The following is an 8,135-nucleotide window of genomic DNA, read 5'->3' on the forward strand; positions in this document are numbered from 1 at the left end:
AAAACCAGAAGATAGTTGTGTGAGAATTCAAAAAGAGTAGCCATTTCCGTGACTGTGAAAGCAGTTCGGAAATGGCGAACACGTTTGCTCCGATTTGGAAACTGCGAACGCGGTCACGTGGGTGTAACAACAGACACACACACACACACACACACACAGACACACACGATCGTTACAGAACCTCTCCGTGACATACGTCACTCGGAGAGGTAAAAAGAAAAAATCTACATAAAAAAACGAGAAAAGATAATTGTGATGATGCTATATGAAACAAGATGACAAAATTATACTGTAATAAGAATGTTATTGGAACACAGGAAATTAATTAAACTATACAATACCGGCAGAAAAGCAAGTAACAAATACATAATAAGGCTACTAATCTAGAACCCACCAATTTAACTTGGAAACTACAAGCATGGAGGCTTCCTACCATTAACACAGGGAGACCAAGCCACCTAGAGTGTCAAATCGTCTGATATTTTACACTCTAAGTTGCGTGGTCTCCTTGTGCAAATGGTATGAATCCTCCTTGCGTGTAAACTATGTATACTTTGCTCATATTTATAGGGCGCCAATGTAAGGAACTATAGATAGTTTTCACACATGGAGGATTCATACCATTTACACCAGGAAGCCAGGCTACCTGGAGGACAAAAGCAGGCAGGTTTTTGTCCTCCAGGTAGCCCGGCCTCCTGTAGTAAATGGTTTGAATTCTCCATGTGTGAAAACTATCCAAATTTCGTCATTAATTCTACAGGGCCGGTAGGCCCTTGTAGATATGACATAACACCCTTCTGTAATGTTAAAGAAAAAGTCACACCTTTTAGGGTTAGCGTCCCATAGAAAAAGCATTAAAAAATTTTCGGTTTTTTAAGGCAATTGAGACAGGCCATACGGAAAAACTATAGCGAAGTTAGTTTTCGGAATACTTCTAAATTAACAAGCATTTATTAAATGGGAAACTTACCTGTTTCGATTTTTAATTAATGAATTCTAATTTTTGTAATTTAACTAATTAACAAAGTACATCAAAAAAGTACTTTTGGGTCAGAAGTCAGCCTAACCTTATAGCGCGCTTAAACCTATTTCTTCATTTCGTTCTCGTTGACAACTAAAAGGGCCTAGGTTTGTGGGTGCTAACAAGTTACGTTGACAAATTGCAAATGTTGGCTTTCTTGCTGATTTTTACTAATTTCTTAGCAGTAGACGCTAACAAATTACTTTGGTATTTCATCCGAGCTTGAGCACCTTTATATGTATTTTCTAATTAACTGTAGCACCCTTAATAAGAAATACGTCGTTATCAGGTCGAATTTTCGTCTAGAAAAGTAATTCAGGTAAATAATTACAGTTAATAGAGGTTTTTATATCATTTAAAGTAAGCTTTTCGACGTTGTTTACGGCCAAGGCTTAAGTTGTATTGACTAATGGCACCCCAAGTTATTTCCCCATAGAGCTTAATACAGTCGAAGGCAGAGGGCTGCCATTACCCTATTTTAGTTACTCTATGTAATTATAGTCTCATATAGTGTCTTTCCTCTTTCTTTGAAGATTATTAAAAAGGCTGATTTCCGGCTCTCATTTGTTTTGGAATCCTGTATACGTATAGTCTGCTCTATTTTATGCTAGAAACAGCCTAACCGGGTTAACCCTAGGTTGTTTATGCTGTATTTACCGTGTGCGCTTCGAATTTGATGTAAAAAATGGCATACCTATTCAAATTATTAACGTGTTGAAGTAAAGATAGTTCTTTTCACCCTGTGAAACTTTCGAGAACTTCAAAATACTAAGTATAGAAAGGTGACAAAATGTGTGTTTACCCTGCGGCAGTAAAAGAGTGGTGTTTGCTACTTTGCGTTAGCGCAGTTGATTCAACATTCCCATATGAGGTGTACATGGTTTAATTATTTGTTAATCTCACTAAAATGCTACTAATTGTGAAGGTGTGTGTTATAAATCCTGAAACTCAGCAGTAGTAGAAGGCCACATCATTCGTTAAAACAATTTTTATCCTATTGATCCAGTCAGTATGTGTTGTTACGTTATGAATTTTGTTGTGGACTTGATATTAGATGGCGCTAGTGTACTAATTTTGTATAGAGTAACTTATAGCCAGAAGCTATGAGACTATGATCAGTAGGCAGGAAAACATGTAAGCTAAGTAGCTAACTACGTATGTACGGTTAAAGTTGTACAGTTTAATAAAGTCTTTCTGTTGTTATTAATCTTGCGTCGTTAATGAAAGATACAACAGAAATTGGCGACGGATCTTCTCGTGCTCCCGCGGGTTGTCTTATGTTGTTTCGGTTCCCCGTGTTTCTTTCGGACTTTTCGGTTCGTGCTCGTTTCGGTTAGGCCTCGGCCTTGTTGTTTTTCTTTGTTTCGTTTGTCGACGGGTACGCCCGCGATCGGAATTACGGTGCAAAATGCCGTCCCACGGGACTATTGCTCCTTTTGACGAATCGATAGAAACATTTGAGAGGTACTCCTCTAGACTGAAACACTATTTTGCCGCTAACGATATTACCGACGAAGGTAAAAAGAAATCTATCTTTTTAACGACGGTGGGTCCGAAAATATTCAATCTGTTGCACGACTTGCTGGCCCCGAATTCTCCGGATGATGCAAGTAACACCTTTACAATATTAGTCGACGCATTGAAGGCACATTTCTGCCCAAAACCATCGGAAATTTTGGAGAGTTTCAAGTTTCGTAGCTGTATGCGATCACCCGCCGAACCTATTCCTACGTACGTCGCTACATTACGGCGATTGGCTGGAACATGTAACTTCAAGGCAGCTTTGGATCGGGAACTTCGCGACCAGTTCGTCTTAGGAGTTCGTGATGAAATGATACAACAACGACTATTTGAAGAAGAATCTCCGACATTCGATAAGGTTGTAGCGATAGCTCAAGCTATGGAGTCAGCCTCACGTTATACTCAAGAGGTAAAAGTGACTGGAGCTCCTGCAAGTAACGCTATCCCACAGGTAAACAAAACTACCATAGCACACCAACCTACCTCTGGAAAAAGATACTACCGCAAATTCAACCACAAGGCAAAGCCACTGAACAACTCTCATTCTACACCCAAGAATCACAGTGAATGCTCCCGTTGCGGAAGATTTGATCACCCACCACCTAACTGTCCCTTTATATCCGCTGTTTGCGGAAAATGCCAGAAAGTTGGGCACCTGGCAAAGAAATGTCTTGCCGAACAAAAGCCAGCCAAGAGTAACCAAACATTCAAGGCGAGGGGAAAAGTTAACACGGTAGGAGCAACAGCCGCATGCAACTCTAATCCGGAATATACCATGTTTCATCTGCGATCGCTGCCACCGGCACCGACACCTGTAATACTTCCATTTCTGGTTAATGGCAAACCAGTCGAACTAGAATTGGATACTGGCGCTGCATACACGATCATCTCACGTAAGACTTGGAACGCTTTATCTGGCGGTAGTCTCAGCGCTCTACGTCCTGTAGACCCGGTATTGGAATCATTTACCGGACACTCAATTGGAGATCTGGACGCGGCACAGGTACTAGTTACTTACCAAAACCGTTCTGAAACCTTGGAGCTACTAGTCGCCAAGGAACACTGTCCAAACGTTTGCGGACGCAGTTGGATTTTCTCAGAGTTACGAATTCTGGATCGGAACAGTATCAACCAACTCGTTGGCGGAACCCTGCCCAAGCAGACGCTCGACAAAGAGCTGACCAATCTATTTACGGAATATTCTGACGTTTTCAAACCCGGACTGGGGTTATTGAAGAACTATAAGGCTCGCTTGGACTTGGAAGCGGACGCTACGCCCCGCTTCATGGCCGCTCGACCAGTACCCTATGCCTTACGAGATGCTGTGGGCGAGGAACTGATCCGATTACAGGAGTTGGGAATTATTGAGCCGGTACGACATTCAGATTGGGCCACGCCCATTGTAACCGTCCTAAAGAAAGACTCCAAACCACGAATTTGCGGCGACTATAAAGTTACCTTGAATCCACAGTTGGATACTGAACGGTACCCTCTTCCCAAGGTGGAGGATATTTTTGCCAAATTGTCTGGAGGCCAAAGGTTTACGAAGTTGGACCTTAGAGAAGCATTTAACCAGATTGAGTTGGATGACGCATCCAAGCTGTTGGCGGTAATTAACACCCACAAGGGGTTATTTCGGGTCAACAGACTACCATTTGGCACTGCCTCTTCGCCTGCTATTTTCCAAAGAGCGCTAGAGGAATTGATTGTTAGCACCTTTGTACGCCCTTTTACGAAAAGATACGAGTTGGAACTGGTCGAACGACGAAGAAACTGCATTCTTGAAAGCAAAGGAAACCCTACGGGACTCTTCAGTGCTGGTTCATTACGACCAAACGAAGGAACTGATTTTGGCTTGCGACGCCTCGCCATACGGCCTAGGCGCCGTTCTCTCACATCCTGGGCCCGCGAACACCGATCGCCCTATCGCGTTTGCCTCGAGAACTCTCACACCCGCTGAGCGAAACTATTCGCATATCGAGCGAGAAGCTCTAGCATTGGTGTTTGGCGTCACCAAGTATCGTGATTACCTTTTTGGTCGCCGATTCACCTTATTAACTGACCACCAGCCTCTGGTCTCACTTCTATCTGAGAAGAAACAAATTCCTCGCACGGCGGCGTCTCGGATCCAACGGTGGGCGTTAACGTTGGCCGCCTACCATTATGTAATTAAATACAGGAAAGGTACCCAAAATAATAACGCCGACGCCCTCAGTCGTCTTCCAGTGGACTCCGCGCAGGTTGACCCACCTGTACCGCAAGATATAGTTTTGCTTGTACGCTCCTTATCCGACCCTACTTCCCCAGTATCTGTTGACGACATCAGAATGGCAACCGCCAAGGACCCTACACTCGCCAGAGTACTCGATTACACTCACCATGGGTGGCCTACAAAACAACCGAAGGGTCTCGCTGACGACGGTTTCCGTTTTTATTGGATGAAGCGGGCGGAAATAACGAGCGTGGATGGAGTGCTGCTCTGGGTTATTGTACCACCACCATTACAGCGTGCAATGTTAGACGAGTTGCACAGCACTCACCAGGGTATGACCCGCTTGAAAGGCCTCGCTCGAAACAAATTTTGGTGGCCGTTAATAGACAAGACCATAGAGTTCGTCGTTAGCGCTTGTGAACGCTGTCAACAGGATGCTCCAATGCCACGGGCTACATCGTACGAATCATGGCCAGCGTCTACTGCCCCATGGCAGAGAATCCACATTGACTATGCCGGTCCGATCAATGGGAAAATGATATTAATCGTGGTTGACGCTTACACTAATTGGATTGAGGCCCTAGTGGTGAACTCTGCTACTGCATCCGCCACTATCATCGAGCTTCGGGACCTCTTTGCTCGATTTGGCCTGCCATCACTAGTGGTATCCGACAATGGAACACCGTTCACCGCTCTAGAAACAGTTCAATTTCTGAAAGCGAACGGAATCAAGCAACTCTTTACACCACCATATCACCCGGCGTCCAATGGACTGGCGGAGAGGGCTGTAAGAACCGTCAAGACTGGTCTAGCGAAGTCATCAGACCATGACCTACGAACCCAGATAAGTCGAGTTCTGTTGAACTATCGCCGCACACCAATAACGACCACTGGTTTGTCACCTGCCGACCTCATGTTAAAATATTCCATTCGGACTCGGCTGGATTTAATCAACCCAACAGTCGGAGTTCCCCACCCACATACGGAGAAGGAAACATTCAAATTTCAAACTGGCGATACGGTCTATGCTAGAAATTTTGGGCAAGGAGACAAATGGTTCACCGGCGAAATAATCAGGAACCAGGGCCAAGTTATGTTCGACGTCGCGACACCTCATGGTAACGTCAGAAGTCACAACCATCAATTACGACCACGAATACCTTTAAGGAATGACACCAGTCCACATAATCATTCAGCGACGGCACAAGAACCAGAAATACAAGAGTTGGGAGCTCAGGAACATTCAACGCCAAACGCTCCAGATCTAACGCCTGACCCTGAACAGGCACAGCCATGTACACCGTCCACGCCAGAACCTTCTAACACATCGAATTTGCGAAGATCAAAAAGAGTACCCAAGCCACGCGTTTTGTTGGACTTATAATTATCTTTTCTTCTGGGGAAAGGCAGTGTTGTGGACTTGATATTAGATGGCGCTAGTGTACTAATTTTGTATAGAGTAACTTATAGCCAGAAGCTATGAGACTATGATCAGTAGGCAGGAAAACATGTAAGCTAAGTAGCTAACTACGTATGTACGGTTAAAGTTGTACAGTTTAATAAAGTCTTTCTGTTGTTATTAATCTTGCGTCGTTAATGAAAGATACAACAAATTTATAAACTATTTGTTACCAACAGTGGATCGTTTAATTCATAAATATAAGTAACAGTGGTGTTAGTTTGTAACCGATTCACTTAACAGGGTCGTTATGTAATTTAATTAGTCAAATAATTTCCAAGTTTACATCAGCGCTAAATTTTACCAACGTGACCTCAGGGGATACAGAGGATTACGTTGTTTGCTAGTTCCACACTCCACATTGCCGTTTGTTAATTCGTCTAAATTGCTATGAATTGTTTAGGTACTTGATTAAATTACTAGTATTCAAGCCAAACTATAGAATCACATCATTTAATTAACATATTTTATAGATGCTCTTTATGTTACTGAAATTTAGTACAGAATATGATAAAAATTGAATGCAACGAGTCGGAAATAATATTATTTACTCAGACTAATTTTATAAGCTAAAATCAACGCAACGATGGTGTTTCACTGTATCAAAAATTCAACAACAGAAATCTACGGAAAAACTGCAACAAAGTTCATTAAGTTTTGAATATGGCAGTGCTGTTTACATTTGCGCAGTTCTTTCAACGTTACTGTTTAAGATACGAAGGGATTAAGCAAGGAAAGAAATCGGCTCAATTTTTGAAATAACTATTTTATTAAAAAAAATTAAATATTATTTGAGAAAAAATTTGTAATTAGAAAAATATTGTAATTAGGCCAAAAAAATGTATTTTGGAAAAAAATGTATTTACTATTTAGGAAAAAAATTTATAGTATTAATAAAATAAATAATAAAAAAAATTATACATTAAAAAACACACTTGAAAAAAAATATACATGTAATCTTTAAAAAAAATTCATCTTGTTTTTTTCAATCCTGTAAGGAAATGGTTTAAAATTATGATTATAAATTATAATGATGAAGGGACCTGGGTCCAATTCTTTAAATATTTTAGCTCGTTACAACAAGTGATAATTATTCCTTAAAGGGTTTATGTCAATGTCGCGAGTCAGCAGGCAATTTTATGACAGATATAAATAGCTGCAAGTTTTATTGTGTGAGATAGACGCTAGCCCTTTAGTCAATTGTTATGACATGCAAAATATCTTTGAAGAACTGCAATCGCGCAGAAGAGTAAGCAGGAAACCGGCTATACAGGGTGTACCAAAAAGGGTGGTACACCCAGACTACAGTTGGCTCTATTGGCGATTTAAAGTCGAAGATGCTTTATGACATTTTTGACACCATTTATGACTGAATCAAATAAATGCTAATTTATTTTTAATTAAAGGGTCTTCTGTGAAAATCTTAAATTATCATTTTTAAAAGGTGACCTGGACAGCAAAATCTCATAGAATATCTTCGACTATAAATTGGGTCTAAAGCAAACCAACCGACTTTTGTTGGGTCCTACCACCCTTTTTGAACATACAAATTACAACTTGATTGCAGCATCAAGCTCCTCCATGGACATGTCGTCCTCCTCTTCGACGCGTTTTGGCGAGGTACGCTCATGATCAGCGCCTTGAGGTTGGGCCGTCTCCTCCCCAGCGCCTTGAGGAGGGACAGGCCCAACCTCCGCCAACGAATTTTGTTGGCCTCCTTGCTCCGCTTCCACCAAAATTGAATAATACTTTGTAAATTTTCACTTTTAAGTATTAAATGAGTTTTATACCACGAACGCGGTTCCACCAGTCGCGCATTACAAGGACTCCAGCACCATGAGGCGGGGTCGGCACCACTCCAGCGCCTTGGGGAGGGACAGGCCCAACCCCCGCCATCGAATTTTGTGGGCCTCCTTGGTCTT

General features: G+C 42.0%; 1 long non-coding RNA gene across 1 annotated transcript; it reads left to right on the forward strand.

The window, feature by feature from the left end:
* Positions 1 to 992: 992 nt before the first annotated feature.
* Positions 993 to 6,786, forward strand: LOC149643656 (uncharacterized). The gene is made up of 3 exons (XR_016372055.1): positions 993 to 1,803; positions 6,495 to 6,616; positions 6,687 to 6,786. It is a non-coding gene; the product is annotated as an uncharacterized LOC149643656 (long non-coding RNA).
* Positions 6,787 to 8,135: the final 1,349 nt, after the last annotated feature.

This window comes from Phalangium opilio, unplaced genomic scaffold, assembly GCF_054372755.1.
Source record: "Phalangium opilio isolate 3A_F unplaced genomic scaffold, DU_Popi_V2 ptg000091l_1, whole genome shotgun sequence".
NCBI lineage: Eukaryota > Metazoa > Arthropoda > Arachnida > Opiliones > Phalangiidae > Phalangium > Phalangium opilio.